Here is a 19,560-nt window from a genome sequence, read left to right as displayed (position 1 = left end):
AGTGGCAGTGGCGTCGGTTGTCGTCGGTGAGACCGGGGTTGCAGTGCGAGATTCAGCAGTGCCCTCTGCGGTGTCTTCAGGACACGGAGCCAGTGATGGAGTTGATGATGCAGTCGGTTGCTTTTCCCTTCTCTGTGGCAACTGAAACAATGGGTCCGGAAGCGGTCTGCAGAGATTGGTGAAGTCTTTGCAGTCCCTGAGACTGCAAAACAGGCACGCTCTACTTCAAGCCCTTGGAGATACTCAGAACAAGTAAAGAAAGTTCAGTCCTTTCCCTGCCAAAGATTATATCAGTAATGTCTAAAAATATGCTCAAATAGTAACCATTTAATCATATAATTAAATGTTCTAAGTATGTACATTCAAAATCAATAGCTCTAACCATTGATACTGCTAACTCATTTACAAATGTATGATACATAAACCAATTTCAATATGATAAGACCCAAGCAAATGGCAAACTAAACAATCCTTCCACAAAAATGTAAGTTTTTTTTCTGAAACCTTGTTTCAACTTTTTCTGTAATACCACACTAGTAAAGGCAAAGCCCTGAAGTGGCTCTCGTCCTTTCTCTCCCGACGCTCCTATCAAGTATGGGAAGGCGAAAGCCGCTCCTCTTCCATCCCCCTCCAGTGCGGTGTGCCACAGGGCTCTTCCCTGAGCCCTACGTTGTTCAACGTTTATATGGCCCCACTGGAGGAACTTGTCGCACCCTTCGGAGTCACCATCGTCAGCTACGCCGACGACACGCAACTGGTGGTCACTCTCTCCCACCCCAAACTCGAGCCCTCCAACCTCCACGACTGCCTTACCAGCGTATACCAGTGGATGAGCGACTCCGCCTTGAAGCTTAATGGCTCCAAGACGGAGATCCTGGTCCTCGGACAAAAAAACACTAACATCCCTTCCAACTTCTGGCCCGCCTGCATGGGCGAACCTCCCACTCCCAAAAAGGAGGTCAAGAGCCTTGGCGTGTGGCTGGAGACCGACCTTACCTTCCGGACCCAGGCCAGAAAGACGGCCGGAACCTGCTACGGGTTACTTAAATCCTGCAGGAAAGTAATCCCTCTCCTACCCTTCCAGTCGCGCCTTATGCTGATCCGGGGCTTAATCCTATCCAGGTTGGATTATAGCAACGCCATCTACCTGGGCGCCCCGGAATCCACCTTCCAAACTCTGCAAAAGGCTCAGAACGCCGCCGCCAGACTCCTAACTAGCACCCCGGCCAGATCATCGGCCAAACCCGCTCTTAGGAAGCTACACTGGCTCCCGATCAAAGAAAGGGTCACTTTCAAGGCCCTCTGCCTGGCCCACAAGGCTCTCCATAACACCGGCCCCCCCATACTAAACAATTGGATCACCCCCTACAGACCCACGAGAGCGCTCCGCTCAGAGCACGGAAACCTTATCACGATCCCCATGGTGAAAAAGGCCCGGATAGGGGGCCGCCGCTTCTCGGTAAACACCGGACTCAAGTGGAACGCACTTCCTCTGAACCTCAGAACAGAGCCTGATCTACTGCGGTTCAGAAAAACCCTCAAAACTCTCCTCTTCCCCTAATCCGGTTTCTTACCTATCCGCTTCCCCCTCCTGAGTAACAAGGTTCTAGCGCTGGGATACCCTCGTGGTGACTACGCGCTCTACAAAACTCTAAATAAATAAATAAATAAATAAGTGGACATATTGTATACAAGAAATGCAACCAAGATGTATCCTGGCATGATTACTGATATCCACAAACTTTTCTGTTCCTCATAAGAATGTCACCCTGCTTAAATTCTTCTGCCATGCTGTATTTTTGAAAAGAAATATAAACAAAAACACTTTAAAACCGTGTAGAAATTTGGCAGTCAAACACATTACAAACCTCTACCAAAGGTAGCTTAAAGGCGATATACATTTCTTAATCAATATTTGAAACTTGGGGTTTCTTGGAGTCCATTTTAAATATATCTTAACTCAAACCTTCTAAGTTGTTTTTCTCTATCTCCCCCTGTTATTTTCCTTGGCGCACATTCAATTGCACTGTACTTAAGTCCACTGTGGTCCCTTTCATGAAATTGTTGGAAGTGGTGATCAATCAATCAATCAGTGTACTTGTAAAGCGTGCTACTTACCCGTGAGGGTCTCAAGGCGCTGAAGGGAGGGGGTGCCACTACTGCTCTGACCGCCAGGTCTTGTGGAGTCTCCTGAAGGCGAGTAGGTCTTGGGTCTGCCGTAGGTGGGTAGGGAGGGTGTTCCAGGTCTTGGAGGCGAGATAGGAGAATGATCTGCCACCGGAGGTTGTTCATTGGATGCGGGGAACAGCGGCGAGGGTGAGGCTGGCGAAGGGGAGCTGGCGGGTGGGGGTGTAGAAGTTGACTAGGCTGGTCCGGCGTTGTGGAGTGTTTTGTGTGCGTGGGTGAGGAGCTTGAAGGTGATCCTCTTGTCATCGGGGGGCCAGTGTAGGTCTCTCAGGTTGGGGGTGATGTGGCTGCAGCGGGGGACGTTGGCGATCAGTCGGGCGAAGGCGTTTTGGATGTATTGTACTCGTCGTAGGTGTTTGGCTGGGATTCCTACGTAGAGTGCGTTGCCGTAGTGAGCTTCTGTGCTGCCCACATAGGTCTTAAAACATGGGCAGAACGTTTACCACACATTCTGTTTTACAATTAAGGGCAGTTTTTATTTCAATCCTCCTTTAGTAAGGTTTGGCAATCTCTGTTGTATTCATTCCAGTGACAAACATTTTTGCACATATCATATTATATAAAACAATTTCTCAGTTTTAACCACTGTTCTTTCTCCATCAAAACTTTTTTTTTAACTTTATTTACCTGTTTTGGATAAATTACAGGTGTACCATAGATATCAATAGCAGCCTACAGTTACAATACTTGATAAAGGGTAACAAGAAGCAAGTCACCAGATAAGTGTGAGTTATTCATCAATATGGACATTGGATACAGCAGGACAGGGTTTTGAATGACCATCCATCCATCCAACCTGTGGAAAGTGCATAAACAGTCTACAATAGGAATAAGTGATGTGCACTTCTACCACAAATTCACAGTAATAGCTGTGGCAATCAGTTTAAATTAGATAACCACTTAACCAACACCCGTCGGAACCAATCCTTGTTTGAGCTGTGAGGTAGATTGTGAGTGAAGCGCCATTGTTACGTTTTTAAGGGTCCCCAGATGTCCTTTGGGTGGGATGACCAGGGCAATGTGCTGGCATATAGCCTGCTGTTTGTGCTGCAGTTCGTTAAGCTATGCAGTCAGCCTGTTAATGTCGGAGCAGTTTTGCATCCCCATTTAATTGCAATTTCGCTTTTAGCCAGTAACAGCCCGAGGGCGATGAATTTCAGAACCCCCTTTTGGGAAGTTTACACAATAACCCAGCAGTGCCACCTCAGGAGTGGGGGTGATTTCCAACTCCGCCATTTCTCCCAAAATGTGGAAAACTGCTGCCCAGAATGTCTTTACTTTACCGCAGTTCCAGAAGAGTTGGGCAAAGTCCAAATGTTGTGCCCTGCATTTCAAACAACAGTGGAGTTGGTCTGGATCGATCCTATGTTTAGCCTCTGGGGTTATGTAAACGCTCCACAGGAATTTAAAGTGGAGCAGCCTATGGCGGCTGTTCAGGTAGATCTCTCTAGTCTGTTAAACTGGAGCCCTCTAATTAGATGGCGCTCCTGGAACTGCCTTACAAGGGGTTCCATTGCCAGGATAAATAATAATGGGGATAAGGGGCAGCCTTGCCTGGTGCAGTGTGATAAAGCAAATGACTTGGATAGTGTGCCATTTAAGCGTAATCTGGCCATAGGACCACTGTATCAAAGAGCTGTGACGTCGATAAATCTCCTGGGCATACCCATCCTGTGCATGACTGTAAGGAAAAATGACCATTCAAGAGAATAAAATGCTTTTTCCTTGTCCAGCAGCTCTGCTGTGGCCGAAACCTCCAGGTTGATTCTATACAAAACAGCAAACAAGGTACGTAAGTTTAAGGAGGTAGATCTCTGGGGCACGAACACGGACTGGACCGGGGAAATTATTTTATCCAGTAATATCGAGAGCCTCAGGGCTATCATTTTAGCTAAGATCTTATAATCCAAGTTTAACAAGGATAGAGGTCTATAAGACCAGCTCTGCAAGGGGTCTTTACCTGGTTTGGGGAGCAGGACTATGACTACCTCCCTGGTATACGTTCTAATGCTTCATTGAAGTCCTCGAGAAGTCTGGCGCCAATAGGTCCTTGTACATTTTATAAAAATCGCCTGTGTAGCCGTCCAGACCAGGCGCGGTGGAGCCATTTAGCGCTTCAATTGCGCTAATGATCTCGAGGAAAAGGGCTCGTCAAGGAAGTTCTGCAAGAATTTTTCCAAAGATACTAAAGCAATTTCCGCCAAATAGTCATCCAGGTCTGCAGAGGTGTGCACAGTTTGGGACGCATATAGATTTTTGTAGTATGCGAGGAGTTCCGGACGGATCTCCACAGTGTCAGTGAATAACTGCCCTGACAAAGATTTAAGCTCGGTGATGTAAGAGTTACCGCTTGGGGCCCTCATCAGTCATGCCAGGATATGAACTGGCCCCTTGACATAGCGGCGTGCTGTGGCGTGTTTGCTTAAGAAATGGGTTTCCCTATCCGCGACTTCCCTGAATTCTGTGAGCAGGGCTAAGCGTCTCTTAGAGCAGTCAGGAGTCGGTGATGGAGGCAACTCACAGTCTAATTCTTCCAACTGCTGTTCAAGCTGGACTAAAGTCATTCTGAGGTCCTTCAACACCCCGGCGTGCTTGGCAATGCTAACACCTCTGATATAGGCCTTGAAGGCCTCCCTGAGCACCACCCATGTATCAACTGATCCCGTATTTAATTCAAAATATTCCTCTATCGCCTCCCTAATCTCTGTAAGAAACAAGTCGCCATTCAGGGCACGTTCTGGGAATTTCCACTGGGGCTCATGTCCCTCAGGCCTGGGGACACTAACTTTAATTATCACTGGGGAGTGGTCCGAATATGTTCTGGGGAGTACTGGGGTGGATTTGTACCATGCTTGCAAACTCGATGAATTCAGCCAGTAGTCTAGCCTGGTCCATGTGTCGTGTTGGGCGGAGTAGTGTGTGTACGATGTGGAAGTTGATTTGGGTCTTTGCCAGATATCTGAGAGATATAGATATTTGCACATTTCCATTAGTACCCGACGGGATCGCGTTTTAGTGTCAGCTGATGTGGAGGAACAGTCTAGAGTGTGAGTAAAAAGTAGGTTAAAATTCCCCCCATGAGTATGCAGTCAGTACCAAGGCGTAGCACTAGCGAACGTAAGTCATTGAAGTGTTCAGGGCAGTCTGTGTTAGGGGCCTATAGGCAGACCAGTGTTACCACGTGACCCATCAGTTTCCCTACCACTATGGTATAACGGCCTTCTCTATCACAATACAATTTTTATAAATGAAAGAGAATTCTTTTGTGGATAAAGATCGCCGTGCCCCTGGCCTATGTGCTGTAGTTTGAAAAGTATCAGTGTGGGCCCTTGCTTGTTGCGAAGTGTGTGGCATCTGTTTTAGGCAGATGACTTTCCAGTAAAAAGGCCACATCTATTTGGTGTCTTTGAAGATAGCGTAGGACATGTTTCCCTTTCCTGGTGTTATTGAGGCCTGTCACATTCCAAGTTATCATGGACAGGTTGGAGTGGTCAGGCAGATTAATTAACGTAGACAGGTAAACCACCTAGCTGTGAATTCAGTATGTGATGGGCAGTGTAATGCTTCTGGCTGCTATTGAATGTGCTGGTGATCAAATTGTGATAAACAAATCTGTTGACCGTCCCCCACCTAGCCTTGTGTCCCGGTACACAAGGAACCCAGTGTGAGAAGTTGGCCTGATATATAATGTTCACTATTCTAGTGAGCACTTTGTATCAGTCCAAACAACCCTTATTGATGATTGGTTGTAAGTCAACCTTATAGACCAGCTATCCTAGTAGCATGGAAACGAGCAGTCTTCGGGCTAAACTCTAGAGGGCGTGTTAAGCCAGCTGTTATACCATCACATATACCCCTTGAACACCAAGTGAAAGGACACCACACAAGTGTTATGAAAATAAACAGTGTATTTATTTAGATCACAACAGCCCTGTACTCTTTATGAGGACAGGGTACTAAGCACACAACAAAACTCTTACGAAAATACTATAAGTTGCACAATTTACACAAATGCCCGAGGGGCACGGAAAACCATATACTACAAAAGTGGAATGCGAAATTACTAGCAGGTAAGTACTAATCTCATAGGGTTTGGAATCGCTAGGACTGGACTACTGAACCTTCAGATTACTAGCAGGATGCCTAGGGGACTCGGGTGTAGAGTGTGCACTCTCACGCGGGATGCGGGACAAAGTCTATGGAGGCTAGTAAAAGCAAAAGTTAGTGTTCTTGGGCGAACCCGACTAGTTAGAGCTGAAACGAAAAAGGATCTAGACCCTTGGATAGTGAGGCTATGCTGGGGCACCGAAATGACGAAGTTACCTAGCCCAGGGGCTGCGGATGCATAGGTCTGGAACGACGTCGGGAATCCTCGTTGCAGTCTATGGAGCCTGAAGAAAGAAGTTGCTAGCAGGCGACCAGTGAAGATTGTTCGGTGGATCCAAGCCTGGATCGAAGATGGAGGACACCTGTAAGCCGAGGGGACCAAGTTCTGAATCACTACCCAGTGATTAGATGGGCACTAGGATGGCACCGGATGGAGTCACCTCGACCAGGTGAGTGGGCGACGCTGAGCTCTGCAGTCTCACGGACCAGGAGGCGTTGTCGGCGACCAGCATGGAGGTGCGAGCTGTCCCACGATGGTTGCTGCTGTCGACGTTGCTGGACCCAGGATTGGGGCAACAAGTCTTGGCAAATTCAAGCCCACGCAGTGGACCTAAAATGGCGTCTGGAGTGAACCAGGAGGGTCCGGGGTGCTCCTCTTTTGGAAGGGAGCATGGGCCAGTCTGGAGCAACCAGACTAGCAGTGGTGATGTCATCGTTCGTCGTCGGGAAGGCCACCAGCCAGCGGGCTAGTAGCCAGACAACGCGGTGAGCAGCAAAAAGCAGAAGGGCCCCACGCAGATGTCGTGGATGCTGGGGGGCTGGACTTCGGTGCTGGAGCTGCTCAGGGTCGGGGCATCTCGGACCCCAACGCACTCACCAGGGGATCCCTCTGCGGTCGTGCTGGATAGAAGTCGTGCAGTTCTGATGATGGCCGGTCCCTCGAGGTCTCGTCGCACCTACGGTTCTCAGCTTAGCTGTAGAGGTAGGTAGAGGTCAGAGGTGCCAGGGAAGCCGGGTCTCGTCGTGCTGGTCAGTCGGATTCCGGAGGAAGGACGTGCAGCAAACCGCAGTGTTCTTGGATGGTGCCTGCGGGTGCAGGGTGACTACTCCTTAGTCACAAGGGAGAAATCTTGAGAAGAAGTCGAGAGTTCCTTTCGTAGAAAGTAGTTTCAGGATTCAAAGATGATCTAATTTGGAAGGGTCCCCGCTCCTGCCTTTATCCTAAAGAAAGGGGTGGGTACGCGACTAGGTCCTGCCCTAGGGGTGGGACCAGGAAGGGGGGTGGTTACACCCCTCTCCCATGCCGGACTTTCCCCAGCTCAGGGGCTGGTGTGCCCCTGGAACTGGTTCTAGCCGGCAGATGCATAGCGAGCACCGGGGTGCCACTTGCAGTCACCTTCCTCTAAAGCCCTGCCTACCCAGGATACACAAAACCCTGTCTGGGATGGTGCTAGCACCGCCCCTGACAGGAAACCCTTTGTCCAAACTCCCCTCGCTGGAAGGACTCCCAGCTGCAGGGGGTCAGACTTGTGTCTGTGGTGGCAGCATCCATTTTGTGATGCTGAGGCTCGAGTTAACTTTAACCGGGGTTCACAGTTACATACATGTCGTGTCCCTCTAGAAGGGTGGAATGCTAACCCCGTCGCCAGAATTGGCGAGGGGTTAGTATTCCAATTTGTATGACACCTTACTCGACATGTTTTGATAAAGCGATACCAGAGATGGCATTTTACCGCGAGGATTATAATGCACTTAAGAGTATATGGTATGCGTTATCATGGAACAGCTATTAGGACTTGGTTCCGCAAGCTGCAAACGGGCTCAGCTCATGCCAGAGCACCATCTCACACGATTCCACGCACTCTGCCTTCAGGATTGTCAAGGCCTGCCATAGGAGTGACTGATAGGAATCTGTGTGTCCATTTTAGGGTTAGATATAGGTATACTATATCTAAAACAAAGGGTATTACACCACCTTGCCTCAGCTGTCGTGCAGCCAGTTGTGTCAGATTTAGATGGCCAGCCAGGGGTGGCATAATACATGCTGCAGCCCCTGGTAGGCCCTGGGTACACCTATGCCCTGAGTTACAGGGTCTGATAAGGTGGCCCAGTACCAATTGGATAATGCACATAAGGTACACGTGTCAATTTAGTGAGAGAACAGCAAGGCTGTGGGTCTGATTAGCAGGCCCACAGCCAGAGAAGTCGTAAACCAGTGAAGCAAAAAGCAAAAATCTGGGGTGATCATAGGATTGCAGACCCTACTCTCCTACATGACCCCCCCCCCCCCCAAACTTTGGGACAATAAACTAACCTTGACCAGGTGAGTCTTCTTGCTCTAAGTGGAAATACCTGGAGAGCCCATCTGCATTGCCATGATCAGTGCCAGGTCTATGCTCCACTGTAAAATCCATCCCCTGTAGGGAAATGGACCACCTAAGCAGTTTGGGGTTTTCACCCTTCATCTGATTTAGCCACAAGAGGGGCTTATGGTCTGTCTGAATCTTGAAATGAGTGCCAAACAAGTATGGCCTCAGTTTCTTCAGGGCCCAAACCACAGCAAAGGCCTCCCTCTCAATAGCTGACCAATTTTTCTCTCTGGGGGTCAGCCTTCTGCTTATAAAAGCAATGGGCTGGTCATGACCATCAAAATTCAGCTGAGATAGAACAGCTCCCACACCCAACTCAGAAGCATCTGTTTGGACAATGAATGGTTTGGAGTAGTCTGGACTCTTTAGGATAGGTGCTGTGCACATGGCCTGCTTTAGGTCATCGAATGCTTTTTGACAGCCTGCTGTCCACTGAACTTTCTTTGGCATCTTTTTACTTGTCAGTTCATTAAGTGGAGTCACAATTGATCCATAATTCCTGACAAATTTCCTATAGTAACCAGTCAGGCCCAAGAAAGCTCGAACCTGAGTCTGGGTGGTTGGAGGAGCCCAATCCTTGATGGATTGTATCTTGCTCTCCAGTGGCTGAACCTGGCCTCCACCTACAAGGTGGCCCAGGTATACAACCCGTGTCTGCCCTATCTGGCACTTTGTGGCCTTGATAGTGAGACCTGCTGCTTGCAGTGCCTCTAGCGCTTTCCTCAGGTGGACCAGGTGATCCTCCCAGGTGGAACTAAAGACAGCTATATCATCAAGATATGCTGCACAGAAGTCATCCAGCCCAGTGAGAACTTGATTCACCAGCCTTTGGAAGGTGGCAGGTGCATTTTTCAGACCAAAGGGCATTACCACAAATTGATAATGTCCACCAGGGGTTGAAAATGCTGTCTTGGGCTTGGCATCCTCGGCTAACCTGATTTGCCAATACCCAGCTGTCAGGTCAAATGTACTTAAGTAGTTGGCAGAAGCCAATCTATCTATAAGCTCATCTGCCCTTGGTATTGGGTGGGCATCAGTCTTAGTGACTGCATTGAGGCCTCTGTAGTCTACGCAAAACCTCATCTCTTTCTTACCACCCCGGGTGTGAGGCTTTGGCACTAGAACTACTGGACTAGCCCAAGGGCTATCTGAGGGCTCAATGACTCCCAGCTCCAATATTTTCTGCACTTCTGTTTTGATGCAGTCTCTAACATGATCAGGCTGCCTGTAGATTTTACTCTTGACTGGCAGGCTGTCACCAGTGTCAACCTCATGGGTACACTAATTGGTTTGACTGGGTGTCAGAGAGAACATATGTCTGAAGGATTGAAGAACCTGTTTACAATCCTTCTGTTGATGGTCAGAGAGGCTGCCACAAAAGACAACACCATCTACTGATCCATCATCAGGATTCTGAGTGAGCAGGTCTGGGAGAGGGTCAATCTCCTCCTCCTGTCCCTCATCTGTGGCCATGAGCAAGCTCATGTCCTTCCTGTCAACATATGCTTTGAGCCTGTTCACATGGAGCACCCTGTGGGGGCTCCTGGGAGTTCCAAGGTCCACCAGGTAGGTGACCTCTCCCTTTTGCTCAAGGATTGTGTGGGGCCCAGACCATTTGTCTTTGAGTGCTGCTGGGGCCACTGGCTCCAACACCCACACCTTTTGTCCAGGCTGATACACAGTCAGGACAGCCTTTTGGTCATGCCAAGCTTTTTGGAGTTCTTGGCTGGCCTTAAGGTTTTCAGATGCCTTTTCCATATACTCAGCCATCCTGGAGCGGAGACCAAGTACATAGTCCACTATGTTGGTTGCAGGCTTTTTGAGAGGTCTCTCCCATCCTTCCTTCACCAAACACAGGGGTCCTCTCACAGGATGCCCATACAGAAGTTCAAAAGGGCTGAAGCCAACCCCCTTCTGTGGGACCTCTCTGTAAGCAAACAAAAGGCAGGGTATCAGGACATCCCATCTACGCCTGAGCTTTTCAGGTAGTCCATGAATCATCCCTTTTAGGGTCCTGTTGAACCTTTCAACAAGCCCATTGCATTGTGGATGATAGGGTGTAGTGAACTTGTAGTTGACACCACATTCCTTCCACATAGCAGTTAAATAGCTCGACATAAAGTTTGCACCTCTGTCAGAGACAACCTCCTTAGGGAAGCCCACTCTGGAGAACACTCCAACTAGGGCTCTTGCCACAACAGGTGCTGTAGTGGTCCTAAGGGGAATAGCTTCAGGATACCTGGTGGCATGGTCCACCACCACCAGTATAAACTTGTGCCCTGATGCTGTCTGGGGTTCCATTGGACCAACAATGTCAATCCCCACTCTTTCAAAGGGCACCCCCACCACAGGCATTGGTATAAGGGGGCCTTTGTTGTGCCACCTGACTTACCACTGGCTTGGCAAGTGACACAGGAGCGACAAAACTCCCTGGTATCTCCATTCATGTGGGGCCAGTGAAAGTGTGAGACAAGCCTGTCCCAAGTCTTTGTCTGGCCTAAGTGTCCTGCTAAGGGAATCTCATGGGCCAAGGTAAGAAGGAAACCTCTCCGAGACAAGGGGATAACCAGCCTCCTGGTTGCACCAGGTTTGGGGTCTCTTGCCTCAGTGTACAGGAGTCCATCATCCCAGTATACCTTGTGGGTACCTGTGGCGTTCCCGTCAGCCTCAGCAGCAGCCTGCTGTCTGAGGGGTTCAAGGGAAGGGCAGTCTAACTGTTCCTTCCCCGGGTCTTCTCTTGAGGGTCCCCCTGAGCCCCGAAATTCAACTTGATCAAGTTCAAATTCTTTAGGCTCAGTTTCCCTCAGTTCCTGTAGGTCAGCCTCCTCTGAGACTTGATCCTCAACCTGGGGCAAGGGGGAAGGCAATGCCTTAACCCTACTGCTCTTCTTCTTGGGAGGTGTCTGGTCCATTTTTCCAGGATCCAGCACCTGTTCAGTGGGGCATCTTCTGGCCTGTGACCTAGTCACAGCAAGCACATGTGCTGGCAAGCCTAACATTTCCATGTGAGTCCTCTGCTCCACTTCTGACCATTGTGATGACTCCAAATCATTGCCCAACAAACAATCCACTGGGAGGTCTGAACTAACTACAACCTTCTTTTGGCCATTTACCCCTCCCCAGGAGAAAGCAACAATCGCCATACTATGACTGGTAGTGACGTTGCTGGCATTGGTCACCAGGAAATCTGTACCTGGCATGATCTGTCCAGGGTCCACAAAGTTAGGTGTCACCATGGTGACACTGGCACAAGTGTCCCTATAGGCCTGAGCCATTTTGCCATTTATCAAAGGTGTCTGCCTGTATTTGCCCAAAGTATTGGGACTGACATCAGGGGATATATCCACATCCCCTGTACAGACAAGGACAGCCTGAGTGAGTGTGCCAACTAAGTTGTCATACCCCTCAGAACCCAAGGTTAACCCAACTAATCCCTTGGGAGGTGCACTACCACTGCATATGAAGAGGGCAATTCACAGTTATTTGACAATTTATTTGATATCGCTGAAATTTTTATTAAGTTTTGCAGCATATCGCGTAAATATGGGGGTGCGCATAAATAACTGTTTAGATTTTGCCGCGATGCCTTATTACAGCCATTGATGCCTAAAATCACTAATTTCTCACATTTAATGAATAACTCGTTAGGAATCGAGTAGCGATCACGTGAACGGGACTAGAACCAATCACTGGTGTGATCACAAGTTAAAATAGACGGGGAAATGTCTAACGCATAGCGATTGGTAGAAAGGAAACGGCGCGCAAGTCTTGGCATTTAACTGTAAGTAAGAACGGAACGTCTGCTCTAGAGCTATATTTTACGAGTAGAAGACATTATTTTCAGTAATTTTGGATTGTTTTGATATGTTGAAGGAAGGTGACTTTTGGAAATTGCCTAGCATAAGTTATTTTTAAACGGCAATAGAACGTGTACATAACAGATCATGGTACTGGGTGCAATTCACGTTTCTCTTGTAAATATTCATGAGGACAAACGAAAGAGAGTGGTGTGTATCGTGTATGTATTTTGTAAATATTGTTATTTAGTTGATATTAAGTTGCCATTAAGAAATTGAATTGCTATACACTGATCAATGTAAGAAATTGTGAGTAGCTGTAATGCTCATGAAATTCCTTGTTTCCCTCACAGACCCCCGAGGAAGGGTCACCCTTGACCCGAAATGCATTGGGTAGAAGTTAAATGTTTAAGCAGAAAATTGTCATGAATGAATGAATCAATTCATACTGATTTTTGAAAATGAAGAAAATAAAAAATAGTGATGAAAAGATTTAAACTGGAAGTAATCAAGAGTCTTTTTGATACAAATGGTGAAAGGATCATATGAGACCACAGAGGTCATGTTAACTTTGTGCACACCTCCACCTGCAAATGGGATCCCCATTTTCTCCATCTTTATTCATTGAAGAAACAGTGCCCTTAGACAAAGCACTAAAGGAGTGAGTAGCACACAAATGAAGTGAAACAATGGTAAAAAGATAAAATCAGAGTGCCAGACGAAATATAACAAAGAGCTAGTCACAGCAAGCACATGTGCTGGCAAGCCTAACATTTCCATGTGAGTCCTCTGCTCCACTTCTGACCATTGTGATGACTCCAAATCATTGCCCAACAAACAATCCACTGGGAGGTCTGAACTAACTACAACCTTCTTTTGGCCATTTACCCCTCCCCAGGAGAAAGCAACAATCGCCATACTATGACTGGTAGTGACGTTGCTGGCATTGGTCACCAGGAAATCTGTACCTGGCATGATCTGTCCAGGGTCCACAAAGTTAGGTGTCACCATGGTGACACTGGCACAAGTGTCCCTATAGGCCTGAGCCATTTTGCCATTTATCAAAGGTGTCTGCCTGTATTTGCCCAAAGTATTGGGACTGACATCAGGGGATATATCCACATCCCCTGTACAGACAAGGACAGCCTGAGTGAGTGTGCCAACTAAGTTGTCATACCCCTCAGAACCCAAGGTTAACCCAACTAATCCCTTGGGAGGTGCACTACCACTGCTGACTGTACTAGGGGGTGCAGTTGCCTTAGGGGCTGCAGTGGCAGGAGTTTGCCCTCCTTTCTCGGTGCACTCACTAAACCAGTGAGTTTTACTTTTACAGTATTGGCACCACCTTTTAGACTGGCCTTCTTGAGTCTTCTTCTTCTGGGAAGCCTGACCCCCACCCTCTTTGGATTGTTGGGGACCTGTTGAAGACTTCTGGTCATTTTGTTCACCTTTGGTATCTTTACCCTTCTGGTCTGCTTTCTTCTGACCACCCTGGTTCTGGCCCTGGTTCTGCTTAACCCTTGTTCTGACCTATCTGTCTGCCTTCTTTCCCAATTCTTGGGGAGAGGTCAGATCTGAGTCAACAAGGTGCTGATGCAACAACTGGTTCTGACAATTGTTTAAAATCTGTTCCCTCATGATCAGATTGTACAATCCTGTATAATCAGTAACCTTACTGCCCAGCAACAAGCCCTCCAAAGCCTTAGTGGCACAATCTACAAACTCAGACCAATCCTGAGACTGAGTTTTCTGGGTATCCCTGAACAGCAACCTGTACTGCTCAGTGGTTAGGCCAAACCCATCTATCAGTGTACTTTTCAGGACTTGGTAATTGTTAGCATCCTCAGCTCTAGTAGTGAGGAGCTTGTCTCTTCCTTTACCTTCAAAGGAGAGCCACAAGACAGCTGCCCACTGACTCTGGGGGACGCACTGGACAGTGCAGGCCCTCTCCAAAGCAGTTATCCATTTGTGGATATCATCCCCTTGTTTAAAGGGGGGCACTATCCTACTCAGGTGTCTAGTGTCTAAACTCCTGTCTTTTTCTCTTGGGAGAATGCTGCCACCAGTGGAATCTACTCCACTTAACTTTTGCTCTCTAGCAAAGGCAAGCCTCTCTTTGGCCAGGGCAAGTTCTTCCCTTTCAATCCTTAGATTGGCTTCCCTCATCTTAGCTTCATGCTCCCTTCTCTTAGGGGATGACATCCCTCTAAGAGAAGAGGTCTGAGAGCCATTGGTTCGAATGGATCTGTTAGAGCCTCTGGATAGAGATCTATCTCGTCCTTTCCCAATGTTAAGTCTGCCTGAGAGTGGCCCTGGGGGTCCCCCAAATCCATTCTCATGCCTACTTAAGTTGGTCCTAGTGAGTCTACTGACTTCTACCTGACCTTTGTCTGCCTCATCCTCTGATAACTCCTCTTCCTCCTCCTCCTCAGCATCATCTGCTGCCTGGAGGTGGTGGTCAGGGTTACTAAAGGGTCCCTCTAAGGGGGGCAGATTCCCATCTGGATGAGAAGGATCTGTGTTAGCAGCCCTTCTAGCATCATAAGTCTCTAAGAGACCAATCAGAAAAGGAATGGTAGGGTTAGAACCCTGTTTTAGCTTCCTGGATGTATAGATTTGTCTCATCTCCTGGAAGCTAAGAGCAGCATATCTGGAAGGGACCTGTGGAGGGTCCACAACCACAAGAGGGGTCTCTGAAGACTCTCCGTGGTTAGACATGCTTCTAGTGTGGTGTAAGTGATGCACCTACCTACACTATTTGTTTGCCTACTGATCCCTTGCTAAGAGTTGTAGTCAAGGTGTGCTAAGCCTTGTTAAACTACAACAGCTGGTTCAGTAGAACTCAGAGTATTCTAAGCCAAGTTATATGTACCTTAAATACTTATGTGATCTTTCACAAAGATATTCTTAGGATACGTGGGGTAAAACAACAGCAAGCTCAAATCCCAACCTCTGCTCACCAATGTGAGAAGTTGGCCTGATATATAATGTTCACTATTCTAGTGAGCACTTTGTATCAGTCCAAACAACCCATATTGATGATTGGTTGTAAGTCAACCTTATAGACCAGCTATCCTAGTAGCATGGATACGAGCAGTCTTCGGGCTAAACTCTAAAGGGCGTGTTAAGCCAGCTGTTTACCATCACATATACCCCTTGAACACCAAGTGAAAGGACACCACACAAGTGTTATGAAAATAAACAGTGTATTTATTTAGATCACAACAGCCCTGTACTCTTTATGAGGACAGGGTACTAAGCACACAACAAAACTCTTACGAAAATACTATAAGTTGCACAATTTACACAAATGCCCGAGGGGCACGGAAAACCATATACTACAAAAATGGAATGCGAAATTACTAGCAGGTAAGTACTAATCTCATAGGGTTTGGAATCGCTAGGACTGGACTACTGAACCTTCAGATTACTAGCAGGAGGCCTAGGGGACTCGGGTGCAGAGTGTGCACTCTCACGCGGGATGCAGGACAAAGTCTATGGAGGCTAGTAAAAGCAAAAGTTAGTGTTCTCAGGCGAACCCGACTAGTTAGAGCTGAAACGAAAAAGGATCTGGACCCTTGGATAGTGAGGATATGCTGGGGCACCGAAATGCCGAAGTTACCTAGCCCAGGGGCTGCGGATGCATAGGTCTGGAAAGACGTCGGGAATCCTCGTTGCAGTCTATGGAGCCTGAAGAAAGAAGTTGCTGGCAGGCGACCAGTGAAGATTGTTCGGTGGATCCAAGCCTGGATTGAAGATGGAGGACACCTGTAAGCAGAGGGGACCAAGTTCTGAATCACTAGCCAGTGATTAGATGGGCACCAGGATGGCACCGGATGGAGTCACCTCGACCAGGTGAGTGGGCGACGCTGGGCTCTGCAGTCTCACAGACCAGGAGGCGTTGTCGGCGACCAGGATGGAGGTGCGAGCTGTCCCACGATGGTTGCTGCTGTCGACGTCGCTGGACCCAGGATTGGGACAACAAGTCTTGGCCAAATCAAGCCCACGCGGTAGACCTAAAATGGCGTCTGGAGTGGACCAGGAGGGTCCGGGGTGCTCCTCTTTTGGAAGGGAGCAAGGGCCAGTCTGGAGCAACCAGACTAGCAGTGGTGATGTCGTCGTTCGTCGTCGGGAAGGCCACCAGCCAGCGGGCTAGTAGCCAGACAACGCGGTGAGCAGCAAAAAGCAGAAGGGCCCCACGCAGATCTCGTGGATGCTGGGGGGCTGGACTTCGGTGCTGGAGCTGCTCAGGGTCGGGGCTTCTCGGACCCCAAAGCACTCACCAGGGGATCCCTCGGCGGTCGTGCTGGATAGAAGTCCTGCAGTTCTGATGATGGCCGGTCCCTCGAGGTCTCGTCGCACCTACGGTTCTCAGCTTAGCTGTAGAGGTAGGTAGAGGTCAGAGGTGCCAGGGAAGCTGGGTCTCGTCGTGCTGGTCAGTGGGATTCCGGAGGAAGGACGTGCAGCAAACCGCAGTGTTCTTGGATGGTGCCTGCGGGGGCAGGGTGACTACTCCTTAGTCACAAGGGAGAAATCTTGAGAAGAAGTCGAGAGTTCCTTTCGTAGAAAGTAGTTTCAGGATTCAAAGATGATCTAATTTGGAAGGGTCCCCGCTCCTGCCTTTATCCTAAAGAAAGGGGTGGGTACGGGACTAGGTCCTGCCCTAGGGGTGGGACCAGGAAGGGGGGTGGTTACACCCCTCTCCCATGCCGGACTTTCCCCAGCTCAGGGGCTGGTGTGCCCCTGGAACTGGTTCTAGCCGGCAGATGCATAGTGAGCACTGGGGTGCCACTTGCAGTCACCTTCCTCTAAAGCCCTGCCTACCCAGGATACACAAAACCCTGTCTGGGATGGTGCTAGCACCGCCCCTGACAGGAAACCCTTTGTCCAAGCTCACCTCGCTGGAAGGACTCCCAGCTGCAGGGGGTCAGACTTGTGTCTGTGGTGGCAGCATCCATTTTGTGATGCTGAAGCTCGAGTTAACTTTAACCGGGGTTCACAGTTACATACATGTCGTGTCCCTCTAGAAGGGTGGAATGCTAACCCCGTCGCCAGAATTGGTGAGGGGTTAGTATTCCAATTCGTATGACACCTTACTCGACATGTTTTGATAAAGCGATACCAGAGATGGCATTTAACCGCGAGGATTATAATGCACTTAAGAGTATATGGTATGCGTTATCATGGAACAGCTATTAGGACTTGGTTCCGCAAGCTGCAAACGGGCTCAGCTCATGCCAGAGCACCATCTCACACGATTCCACGCACTCTGCCTTCAGGATTGTCAAGGCCTGCCATAGGAGTGACTGATAGGAATCTGTGTGTCCATTTTAGGGTTAGATATAGGTATACTATATCTAAAGCAAAGGGTGATTACACCACCTTACCCCAGCTGTCGTGCAGCCAGTTGTGTCAGATTTAGATGGCCAGCCAGGGGTGGCATAATACATGCTGCAGCCCCTGGTAGGCCCTGGGTACACCTATGCCCTGAGTTACAGGGTCTGATAAGGTGGCCCAGTACCAATTGGATAATGCATGTAAGGTACACGTGTCAATTTAGTGAGAGAACAGCAAGGCTGTGGGTCTGATTAGCAGGCCCACAGCCAGAGAAGTCGTAAACCAGTAAAGCAAAAAGCAAAAATCTGGGATGATCATAGGATTGCAGACCCTACTCTCCTACACCCAGCACCCTTCTGCTGACTGTCAGAGCATTTGTAGGATCTGCAAAGTTCTGGTATGGCAGAGGGGGTGTCAAAGATGCGAGATCGCCTGCCTATGTCCACTCTCAAGCATGCCAGTTACAACATACCATATCTGGGGCCTAAATTACGGAGGGTAGATTTTACGCCATTGTATTCACATCGCGCCTCTTGGACCATCAAAGTGAAGTCCGGATATAATGCAATTGCCGAACCTTGCCTCACGGTTTCGCTTCATTTCCCTATCTTGAAAGTTCATTATTCGCGCGATAATGGGTCTCGGGAACAGCAGGCCCAAAGAGTGATGAGCACGCTCAACCACAAAGTCCGTGGCGAAGGATTCTTTCCCAAAAATGTCAGTTAATAGTGTTTCTACGAATAGAACTATTCAGCCTGTGTTGATTGATTCTGGAACCCCAAGAATACGGAGGTTATTGTGCCTACTGCACGCATCCAAATCTTTGTTCTTTATAACAACATCTTTCAAAATGTTCTCCACGCACTCCAAGCGCTTAGTGGACTAAGCAGGTCCACCCTCAAGATCAGAAACCAGCCCCTCTACTGTATCCAACCTCCAATCGTGCATAACAAACTTGGCCCCCAGTGTGTCCAGGTGCTTTTCCAATGAGTCGAACCTGCTGTCCAATGCCCTGAATCCTGCTCTCATTTCGGTCAACAGGGAAGATTGTAGCGCCACCGAATCAGTAGTGGTATTTGTTTCTGGCCGCCCTCTGCCATATTTATGCCCATTTCCTGGGCCTTTTCTTCTGGTTTGCCAAATGTTAATACCCTTTGTTTAGGGTCTTTCCGGCCCATGCCGTCGTGCCGATGCAAATTAGGAAGTGGCCACAAGGTGTAGGAGTGTATTGAGCTAAACAGCAAGGAAAGCTGGGCCTCTCTGAGCTGAAAATGGTAGAGGAACTATACTCAAACGAGATCTGAGGCAAGATGCAGTCAGGGGCGCACTGTGGAGATGACTTTGGCTGGTGGGACTGCTGAATCAGTTAATGAAGAGGAGTCCTTGATGGCAGCCATTTATCTTGAGGTTCATCTGGCGGCTAGATTATGTGCCGGTGGGGGCAGAGTGTGGTTCCAAATTAGCTAACGTTGACTCAACAAGTTTGCAACCTTTGGGGGTTCAGCAGCCCACCGTGATGTGTAGCAATGAGTGTTGGACATCCAGTCTCAGTAAAGGTATGCAGGATGCTGTTCAATCTGCGGGGGTCCCCGAGATGGAGTTGGGAAGTGCTGGGAGGCTAAAACAGTGCTGCTGAAGTCTCTGATGGGCTGTCTGTCGGGAACCAAGTCCCCCTCACAGTGGGCCCACACACACAGCTGAGTGGCTGCCTCCCGGGCTCTCCTGAGGACCCTTAGTGCCCACACTGTCATCCGCTCCCCCTT

This window comes from Lissotriton vulgaris, chromosome 7 (genome assembly GCF_964263255.1).
Source record: "Lissotriton vulgaris chromosome 7, aLisVul1.2, whole genome shotgun sequence".
Taxonomy (NCBI): domain Eukaryota; kingdom Metazoa; phylum Chordata; class Amphibia; order Caudata; family Salamandridae; genus Lissotriton; species Lissotriton vulgaris.
Note: the sequence above shows the minus strand (reverse complement) of the source record.